The sequence below is a fragment of the Hypanus sabinus genome, unplaced genomic scaffold, assembly GCF_030144855.1.
Source record: "Hypanus sabinus isolate sHypSab1 unplaced genomic scaffold, sHypSab1.hap1 scaffold_379, whole genome shotgun sequence".
NCBI classification, from domain to species: domain Eukaryota; kingdom Metazoa; phylum Chordata; class Chondrichthyes; order Myliobatiformes; family Dasyatidae; genus Hypanus; species Hypanus sabinus.
This window is the reverse complement of record NW_026781271.1, coordinates 365,857-377,696: the sequence shown is the minus strand read 5'-3', so window position 1 is coordinate 377,696 and position 11,840 is coordinate 365,857.

Sequence of the window (11,840 nt, the reverse complement as noted above, 5' to 3'; positions counted from 1 at the left end):
AAACCAGAGGTTCAATGTCTTCTGCAGCATCCCCCGTGCTTCCCAAATAACTCAGCCTCCCAGAATGAGAATTTCAGTACTGACAGAACACACGCCCACACAATTACCGGTAGACGGAAGGATTCAAAATAATTGAGTAAGCCACAGAAGAGTCATTAGATGGGCATTGTTTTTGCAAGGAATAAATATTAGCGTAAAGTGTATAAACACAACCTTCATCTTAGCCGATAAACTGAAGTGAAAATATGTCTCAAACTATGAAAGCAAGTGATCTCAAGGATCTGTTTGTATCAAAAAAAAAGAAAAGGGTGAAAGATCAGATAAAGTAATGACTGAGAACAAAGGCACAAAGAAGCAAATATTTTTGTATGTTTCCTCAACAGTACAGGATGGTGAGAAGTGAACTGGATGAGGCACATATGTAGAGGATGACATGACCAGGATATGTACAGATTAGCTTTAAAACTACCGAAACCCATGAGGGCACAGGCCGCTGAATTGGCAGCTGCAGTTTACCTGGTTAGAGTCAGAAAGTTTTTCACCGGAGTTAGCCATACAAACTGATCATATGTAGTTTGCAACAGACTTACAGAACGTTTACCTCTGTGGGCGGCTCCTCGCATCTGTTCTGCTATTTCAATATATATTTAAGGAGGGAAAGGGAAAAATATGGATTCATAAAGGGAAATTGAAAAGTTAACTAATTGTTGGAACGTGAATAAAAGCTTCTGGTTCCAGAAGGAGGAAGAAACCAAATGACCCGTTGGTACCATTTTGCATGGGGACACCAGGGAAGCAAACCCTCCACAGAAAAGATCAAGAAAGTGGGCTGGTGGCCGAAGAAGAAGGATGGTGTTGATATTCTGTGAGAACTTGCTTGATTTGTGCATAATTTAGTCCTCACAGAAATGTAAGGAAAAGAGGCCTTCAACGCAACAGATCGGTAGAAGGGCCTTCGACTACTTTACAAATAGATTAAATTATTTTTCTTACCGCCCGCCCCAGAAGAATACAGATATTCCGTGGTAATAATAGATAGCTTCATGACGTGAGTAAATAAATATTCACTTGCTGGGTCTTGCTCGGAGTATTGAAACGGATTAAGGCACACAAGCATTCTCAGCTATGACAGACACAATAATGGCCATTGCAAAAATCTTTTCGGAAAGGATATTCACTAGCTGGGTACGACCCCCGAGTACCCAAATGGATTAAGGCACACATTTCACGGCCCAGATAATGGAAGATGTCATGGCAGTTTTAGGGATCAAACGGAGATTTCATAAACTCCGTAGACTGCAGTCAAGAGGAAGTGTGGAAAGGAAATGAGGCAACAACATGGGACAGCATATGCTTTGATGATAATATGGAATACATTAGCATTTTCAACAGGTTACTGCCATTATAAATACATCACTGGAACGAACATGGAAGGTTTAGAGGAGTTGATTGGATGAAATTGTTGGAACACAAAATCAATGGGTTTGTGGCAGAAATGTGGGTACAACAATGATACAGTCCATGAAAGAAGCCATTTATGTGGCAGTCCAACAAAAGGGGAAGGCGAAACAACAGAGTAATACCTACTTTGACTCAGTGATCAGTCTGGATTCTGAATTGTTCAGGACAAAGAGTGATAATTAGAATACACAAACCTTCATTACTAATTCGAAGCTTTTGCAGGTCTGTTTGAAATTATAGGCAAACTAAGTCCATCAGTGTACAAGCTACTGACTTCTTCAGATAAAATGTGGGAAGTACTATATTAACCGTCTAAAATTTGTGGAGGAGAAGCAAAAAGGTCATCACCATCGCTACCGGATATACATGATGTCCCTGACTAGGGTGACTTGGGAATGGAACAACAGTTCCTTCAAGATTGGGACAGGTTCTATCAATAGGGTGATTGTCGGTTCCTTCATCCTAGGAAAAAGCGCAGTTTTGTTAAAAAAATCAAAAAAGAAATGTAACCCTCCGAGTCCTGCCCTTTTTATGAAACAAAATTGGGTGAGGACAACAGATACCTTGAGACCAAATACAACTGAGCTTCCAGATTGGACGGTCTAGAAAAAAATAGAAAATATGGACTTAAAATAACTTACTATTTTCCCTGGAATTAAGAGCAGATATCCCCCTTTTGTTACAGGTTTCATTCAACATGAAGAGAATATTGTATTTCGTTGCGATGACGTTAACTATGACTGAAACAGAGTAAGTTTGCTCCAGAGCCAGTGCGGCGGACGATTGTGTCAACAGTGATATCACTGCTTGGAAAACACTGAGTGAACAACAACAACAACAAAAATGAAACAAAAACAAAAATGAGTATCTGTGATAATATGTTGTTACTCAGTTACCACTAATCCCTCACTGCACTGCAGCCTGGACATGCGTTGTGTAAGAGGCAACGACGGTCGGAGCAAACTGAACTAATTAGCAGACACGCTGATGAGGCAAATGAACTATTTAGTTACCCAGACTTTTGGAGTAAGTTTCAGAATCGGGGGACAAACGTACAAATATATCTGTGGTTAAGAATAGCAACACATGCTGCTGTAATTCCAGTTTAATGCACCCTCATAATTGATTGCTCAGTGTATATCAACCGAGAAGAGGAGAGGAAGGCAGAACTAATGGAAGAAAAAAAAACAGGAAAAATTATTTCAAGAAATAGAAGAGAATGCGATCAGTATGGATTCGGCCAATTTAGTTAGTTAATGTGAATATTTTATATAGAATGTAATTGTTCAATGGGGTTCCAGCGGAGTCCTTTGGGCAGCCAACTGAATGAGTGGGTGTAATGATTCCAAGATAAATGGATGAAGAAGAGGCAGATGTTGGCCGGAAGGAACTACAATCTAATCAAGGAGAGGGAAAACCAACAGGTTGACTTTGTTTTCCACCGATTTGGGGGTCTCTGTACTGACTTTTGCTCTGGGATAATGTACATAGAACCCTCTCGGATGAGTAGCTACTAATTATGTAAACTGCTGGACCTACAAATGAAGCAACCTGTGAACTCATTAGACTCTGTCTGGTGTCTTTTAACTGGTCTGGACCAGTCAGTTAAAACATACACAAGGAAGCAAGGCAGGGGCAGGCAGAGCCATGTTATTATATTGGCTGTATTCCTGTACAATGACTAGTGATAATGACCCAGATAGCTCAGGTGACGGGAAGCCAATGCGAATGAGATCCACAGTTCAGATGATGAGAAACACTGTAAGTGTTAGGAACTCCAAATACGGCGGGACGATAATACTTCAGCAACGAGAGTCCAACCATCGCAGATAAGGCAAGCCCACGGACACGTTGATACCTGGAGCGCGATGAATGTCTGACCAGCTTAGAGTGCATTGCCCAGTGGGGAAACCTGTTGCGGACTCGGTCCAATCCCTGAGTAACCCCACTGGTCACGAATTCCAACATCGAAAACGGCCCAGTTATTTCGTCTCCCTCTTTTGAGTCCACAGAAGTTTAACAGAAAATTCTTACATTTCACCCACACCACATTCTCCAGTTCCCCATTCCCCATCTGTTTATCCTTTTCTGAACCCATACTGACTCTGCCAACGCTGGTGTTACTGTCAATCCAGCCCAGTGGGTGGACATGTGGGGTCTTGGTCTGTGTGTCTCTGCCAGTAGGACACTATGTATAGAATGCAATGGAAAGTTTGACTTCATGTGTTTCACTTTAACAGTTGCATTGTAAACGTATAACTGAATTCTGGGCTTATTGTCGGACTGAATAACACTACTCTCTGAAACTGTGGAACTGATGAGCTGTCGGTCTGTCGCTGCTCTGTAACACATCATATGTACCTTGTCCCCGGACAGGAGGTAACATCGGACACGAATGTAGTCTTTCCCTGTGGGTAGGAGAAGGGAAATGAGTCAATGAAGGAGAGCTAAAAGTCAGACGGCTGTGTGAAGCGGCCGGTGCAGACAGTGCCAGTATCAAACTGACTGTCTGTCATTCCTACTCTCTCTCTCTCTCTCTCTCTCTCTCTCTCTCTCTCTCTCTCTCTCTCTCTCTCTCTCTCTCTCTCTCTCTCTCTCTCTCTCTTTTTCACTCACTCCCTCCAGTAAGTAGACGATCTCTCATCGGTACGAGTACCACAATAGTCACAGAGTATGTTCTACTCGTTCTTATACTGGTGACGAAAATGAGACGACACTTACGACACTGAATGGCAAAATTAGAAAGAGACAGCCATGGACTGATAGATTATTATGACACAGAAATAGTTTCTTCCGCCCATCCAGATCACCCCGCTGTGATCATGCGCCTCGACCCACTTATCGTCACTGTCCGTCTCTCATCTGCGTACCTAGACAACCTTCACTGAAATGATCCGATTGAATCTGTAAATACCACTTACCCTTACAGTTCCTTCCACACAGGCTCGACCCTTTTAGTGAATAGGGCTTACCACATATGCCTCTTGCATATTTCTCCTTTCACCCAAATCTATGAACACTAGGTGTAGATTCACTCTGAGGATGGGGAGAATCTCCGGGCATTCACCCTGTCCGTAACGGTCACATTCTTATATACTTCTGTAAGATCTCCATTTATTTTCCAGCTCTCAATGGAATACGTTCTAAACTTATTCACTCTATCCCTCTAACTCTTGTCCTCACTCCCCAAACTCTTCCTATCAAATTATCGCTGTCCACTTTGAGGCTTATTGACATGCGTTTCCAATTAAATCGTTACGCCCCCCTCCTATTTCAGATCCAAAAGCCCATCTCATATCTCTCTGAATGGGTAAGTTGATCCTGCAGCTTTCCTGACTACTACGGATACTTCAAGTTATCTCCAGTTTTAATTTCTTATAATGATTTCGGCGATACGTTCATAGTGTGTTTAAATCAGTGCACAGATTCCCCAATTCTTTCACTTCGATATGAGTTAATGTGCTGATTATCACGCAGTCTTTTTATTTTAGTACGCTTTCTAAAATTGATTCACATACACCATTTCTACGCTCCTCGCACCCATCCTTCTCGTAAATATGTTGCCTTCTATTTAAGCTGAACATCTTCTCTTCAGGTCGAGTCAGCACATCATGCTTCTTCTAATAAATCCCGCTCTACTTTAGTTTACTGACGATATTAACCACCCCTTTGCTCTGGCTTTGTTTAAATTCCACATGTCAATCCTCACCCAAATCTTTATCCCTCTTGCGTTCTTGACTTTTTACCCCAAACCTATGAATTCCAGTTGTAGATTCACTCAGAGGATGGGGAAAAGCTCCGGGAATTCACCCTGTCTGTATGTGACGCTCACAATTTTATATACTTCTGTACGATCTCCATTAATTTTCCTGAGTTCAATGGAATAAATCATTAACCTATTCAAACTATCCTTCTAAATCTTGCCCTCGGTCCCCAAACTCTTCCTTTCAATTTATCGCTGCACACTTTGTAGCTTATTGGCATTTCAAACATGTAGGTAGCGGATCGGAACAAACCTGAATATTCTATCTACAAACTCACCATTGTGTTGTACAGCTACAACAAAACGTCTCAAGTCCTGTGCTCAGTGATCTGATTTGAAGGCCACTGTGAATTGAGCTCAATTACAGCACAGTGATCTGCCCGTGACGCCACTCTCCTGGAATTATCTCTCTATAGCCCCACGTCTCTTCAATATCTGCTTATTAACTTGGTGTACATTTCCTCACAGACCACCCCATACTTGTCTGTATTAAATTCTATCTGCCATTTTTAACCTATTTTTCAGCCAGTCAACATCAAGCTATAAGCTTAGATAGAGTTCCTGCCTGTAAAAACGCTCCCAAATCTAGGTTACATCCTTAATTCTACTGATTATGTTTTCCACATCGTCATCTAAATCATTAAAATACATGATAACTAACAAAGGACCCAGGATGATTCCCGCAGTGCCCTTGTCACAGTCAAACAAACATCCACTCTCTCTCTCTGCTAATCCAGAAAGGAGCGTTCATTAATCTGTCCACAAACCGCAGTTAAATTCGTGTGGTCGCGTAACCTATTATGATCAAGGATCCCTGGAATACTGTTGTCGATCTCTTTTATTTGTTTAGAAGAACGTACATGCGGCGTGTTTTATTTTGATACATGTAATCAATTGTTATTTGTGCCTTTCGAAATGACTAGAAAAAGTGAAGGAAATAAATGATGCTATCGCCCCGTTCAATAAGGAGTACTCCATTTCACCTGCCGAGCTAAAGTCCCGCCCCCAATGTCACAGGCGGATGTGCTCGGTTGAATGTGAGAAAATAAATCTGTTTGAAGTTGATTATCGATGTTAATTGTTCAAGATGGTAGCCTATGTTAGAAACAAAACTGATCTGACAATGTTCCACATCCGAAGCTGAGGCCACGTGACTTGGGAATCAAATTGCCATGTTCACATTATATTTAGCTTTAACTTGAAGCATCCTTGAGTAGACAAATGGCACAATGACAGTGAGCGAACAATACTTTAATATCAGTGTCCCTAATGTGACTGACGTGATAACCACACTAATTGCCTCAGTGGAATTACTCTCAATTGCATATAAATGCGTAAAACCGATCACCGACCCATAAGAGCAGTTAGCGTACATCTGAACGCTGCTTCTGCCGGAATATGGGATATCCAGCGATTTACTACACCTCGGCCATTTTCCATCCTGTAATTGTAGCGATCGGTGTCCCTGGTAAGATATTGGATCTGGTCACTATATGTGTAGCCAGCGTCTTGCTCTTGTTCCGCTGCACAGCTCGGAAATTCCGTCAACACAAATTCAACCCTCGTTTGATTTTCCCCCCTAGAATGGAGGGTTCAAGCATCTGATAGCTTTGCTTTCATCTTCCATATTTATATCCATGTGATTTTTTTTGTCCTGTCGATTAGGTTGGTGCCGATATTGGCACAGTATCATAATTCCATCTTGATCGGACTTCTGAATCGATACTGGCCTATGGTTTTCTAGGTCAAAATCTTTGTCAATACAGATACTTCAACTTTACAAAAAACAAGATGACAGCTTTTTCTAATGACCGGCCAGTCTATTTTCCGGACGCGGGTCTGTTCTTCCATATATCAGGTAAAGAGAACGTGTGCTTTCTATTTCATCGATTCCATTTTGTTCCCACTACATATAATCCCTTCAGATGTTTCACCTCAAATAGTGGGAATGCTGTTGTTTTTGGAGTGATTGATCGTTCACATGTGTGCTGGAAATCAGACGCCGCTCTGAACTGTCGGAAGGTCGCCAGCCCACTGTCCCTCCAGTCCATTATAGTCAACTCGCGGTAGTGCACGGAATGAGCCCACACAGACTGGATTCCTGCTCCCCTCTTCCCACAAAATGTATACCCTGCATAACATCGAAAACAATATAGGGAATTCAAACTGTTGTAGCTAACGATGCCTCTGTTCTGTTTTTTCCACCCCTCCCTCCAAATCTCTTGTAGTTAACTTAGCAGCGATTGTGATCCTATCTCGGGGAAAATGCGGACTCTCCAAATGCATCACCCGTTATCTGGTTGGAATGGCAACAGCGGATATGATGGTGGTTCTACTTGTTGCGTTAGTGCAACACACCAACAATATCTACGTGTATTCCAGATTCCTGCTCATCACTCCTGTATGCGCTCTGATATATATCTTTGTTGCTGCAGCAATAGACTGCTCTGTTTGGTTTACAGTCAGCTTTACCTTCGATCGTTTCATCGCAATATGTTGTCAAAAACTGCAGGAAAGATATTGCACTGAGAGAACAGCAACGGTGGTGATCTTGACGATGGTTACTGTGATCTGCGGGAAATGTGTCCCCTTGTACTTTGCCATAGAGCCTTACATGATTATTGACAACATACCGTGGCGTTGCTCATTTACAGACGAATACGCTACTTTACCCCTGTGGAAAATATATGAAACACTGGATAGCATTTTTAGGCCCTTGTTACCGATCGGTTTAATTCTAGTGTTCAATGGGTTAACAGTAAGACATATCATTGCAGCAAATAGAGTTCGCAGAGGGCTTCGGAGCAGCAGTGATAATCTGAACGATATCGAGGTGGAAAAACGCAGAAAATCGATGATTTTTTTGTTTGCTCTATCAGCTAATTTCATATTATTGTGGATACCTTTTGTAGTTCGTTCCCTGAAATGGCAACCGCAAAACTATTTTTATCAGGACAAATATTTGAATTCTCCTGTATATATACTACAGCAATTTGGGTTCATGTTGCAATTACTCAGTGTGTGCACTAATACTTGTATCTATACACTGGCACTGAAGAAATTCAGAAACGAGCTAAAGAATGGAATGAGGTATGTATTTACATTAAATGGCCATCTGTGCAGATAACTCCAATGTCCGATTGCAATTCAGCACAGTTTCCGAATAAAATTGGTTTCACAAATATGTCAAAAATTCAAACAATCATTTGCCTGGCCATTCGTCAATCGCAATCTCCACGGGGGTTGCACACGTCATACAGTTAAGGTAGGCTACTGGGCAATGATTGTTACATTGGTTGATTTACTTCGCACTATCACAGAGTCTTGACAATCACAAGGGGAGGAATGGCTTCTGGACATTCTCCGGTTCAGATGTTACAAAATGGACAGAGTCGATTAAAAGAGAATAAAGGGAGTGCCACTGAAAATGAGAGAGAGCAGCCGAAAGCGAAGAAACCGTGTAGAGTTTGTCTATCGATAGAGTGTGAGTAGAACTTAGAGCAGAAAGGGAGCAATCAGTAGTTTGAGAGTGTTCTGGGCTGACCTCAGACCCCACATCCTATCACAAAAAAATACTTAGACCGCAAGGAATTGTTCTGGATATAGATTTTGGACAGGTGCCATATGACGACGGTATTGCCCACGACGTATGGCGGAATTTATGAGTTGCGTCCGGAAAGGAGTTCTGGCACAATGAGCGAACAGGCGGACTAGAGAACAGACCGTTCACTTTGACCAAACGGAAAGTGAAAAGCATCGGGTTTCAGATCCGTTCGCAGGTCAACTATGCGGGTTTTACTTTAACATTACACCGCAATAGAGGCAGACACTAATGGAATGTATTTAATTTCTGGTGTTGTGTCCCGAATTTGAGAAGTGGTGTGCTCCTCAATATGCGCATCAGTTAACTCTTACTGTATTACTTGCATTGGTGTTCAGTGTAGGCTTGTCTCATTGAGGCGTGTAGGTCGTGAAAAGTAACCTTACTTGACAAGAGATATGGAACACTTCGTCATGAAGCAGAAAGAAAGATAATTAAGGTTCAGTAAGAAAAGATCAATCATGAAAAATCACAAGTTAGCCAAGACGGAATTAAAAATCAGCTTCGAATGGGGCATGAGAAGTCCTTGGAGAGTCGCATTCAGGTACGTGAAGGACAGGTTGGTGGCGAGAAAGAGGGTGGGAAAGATCAGAGATGAAATAATAAGCATGGGTCTGGTGCAAGGATACAGTGAAGGTCCTTAATGATCTTTTGCTTCACCAGTGAGCGGGTCCTTAAATAATGTACACAGAGCCAGAGAAAACTCAGTGATCTTCCTCCACATAAAAAAAATACAGCACGGAAACACGCCATCTCAGTCCTTCTTGTCCGTGCCGAACGCTCTCTCTCATCTAGTCCCATTGACCTCAATCGGCCCATTTCCCTCCATTCATTTCCTGTCCATATGCGCATGCATTTTTTCAATGACAATATAGAACCTTCCTCTACCACTCCTTCTGGAAGCTCGTTCCACACTGCTACATCTCTCTGAGTAAATATGTTCCCCCTTGTGATACGCCTAAACATTTGCCCCCTAACCCTCAACTCAAATCCTTTTGTTTGAACCTCCCCTACTTTCAATGGAAAAAGCCTATCCACGTCAACTCTATCTATACCCCTCATAATTTTAAATAAATCTATTAAGTCCCCCCTTCAAACCTCTGCGCTCCAAAGAATAAGAGCAACTTCGGGACTGAAACCCTCATAACATTTTAATAAACCTCCTGTGTACCCTATCTATTTTGTTCACAAATTTGCTATAATTCGGTGACCAGACCTGTACACCACACTCCAAATTTGGCCTCACGAATGCATTGTACAATTTTAACATTACATCCCAACTCCTTTACTCAATGCATTAATTTATAAAGACCAGCATACCAAAAGCTTTCTTCACCACCCTATCCACATGAGATTCCACCTTCAGGGAACTATGCACCATTATTCGTAGTACACTCTGGTCTACTGCATTCCGCAATGCCCTGCCATTTATCATGTATGTCCTGTTTTGATTAGCCCAACAAAAATGAGGCACCTCACACCTATCGGCATTAAACTTCATCTGCCATCTTTCACCCACTCTTTCAACTGGCCTAAATCTCTCTGCAAGCTTTGAAAATCTTCCTCATTATCCACAACGCCACCTAACGTAATATTATCTGAATACTTACTCATCCAACATATCACCCAATCCAAATCAATGTACACGATAAACACGTTGGACGCAGTACAGATCCCTGAGGCAGACCGCTAGTCACCGGCCTCCAAACTGACAAACAGTTTGGCAGAGATTACTCTGGTGCCAATCGGCCACCATTCCTCTTTGGCAGATCCCATTCAGCCATTGTCAAATCCATTTTACTGCTTCAATATTAATACCCAAGGATTGAACCTTCCAAACTAACCTTCAGTCTGGAACTTTGTCAAAAGCCTTACTGAAGTCTATAAAGACAACATCGACTGCATTATCTTCGTCAAGGTTCCTAGTAACCTCTTCGAAAAATTCAATAAGCTTTGTCAAGCATGACCTTCCACGCACAAATCCATGTTTAATTTCCTAATCAGACCCAGTCTATAAACAATTTTTGGGCATAATTTTCACTAACTTACCCAACACTGACGTCAAACTTACAGGTCGATATTTGCAAGGGTTATCTTAGAACCCTTTTTAAGCAATGGAGCCATAGGAGCAATACGCCAATCCTCCGTTACCATCCCCGTTTCTAATGAAATTGGAAATGTTTCAGTCAGAACCCTTCCTACTTCTACACTAACTTCTCTCAAGGTCCTAGGGAATATTCTGTCAGGACCGGAGTTATCCACCATTATATCCTTTAAAAGCGCCAGTAATACCTCTTCTTTAATCACCATAGTTTTCATAGCTACCCTACTTGTTTCCCTTATCTTACACAATTCAATATCCTTCTCATTTGTGAATACCGAAGAAAAGAAATTGTTCAAAATCTCCCCCAGCTCTTTTGGCTCCACACATAGCTGTCTACTCGGATTCTCTAAGTGACCATCTTTTCCCTCACTATCCTTTTGATACTAATATAACTATAGAAACACTTTGGAGTTACTTTCACGTTACTTGTCAAAGCAACCTCATTTCTTGTTTTATCTTTTCTAACGTCTTTCTTAAGATACCATTTTACATTCTTTATTTTCCTCGAGCACCTCATTTACTCCATGTTACCTATATTTATTGTAAATCACTCTCTTATTCCGAAACAGGTTTTCAATATGCCTTGAACCCCATGGCTCTCTCAAACTGTTAACCTTTCCTTTCAACCTAACAGGAATGTAAAGACTCTGTATCCTCACAATTTCACCTTTAAATGACATCTATACCTCTATTACACACTTCGCATAAAATAATTGTCCCAATCCACTCCTTCGAAATCCTTTCGCATCTCCTCAAAGTTATCCTTTCTTTAATCAAATATCTCAACATATCCTTCACCGTAATTATATTGAAAATAATGGTATTGTGACCCAAAGTGCTCCTAACACATACCTCCGTCACGTGACCTATCTCATTACCTAGCAGGAGATCGAACACTGTCCCTTCTCTAG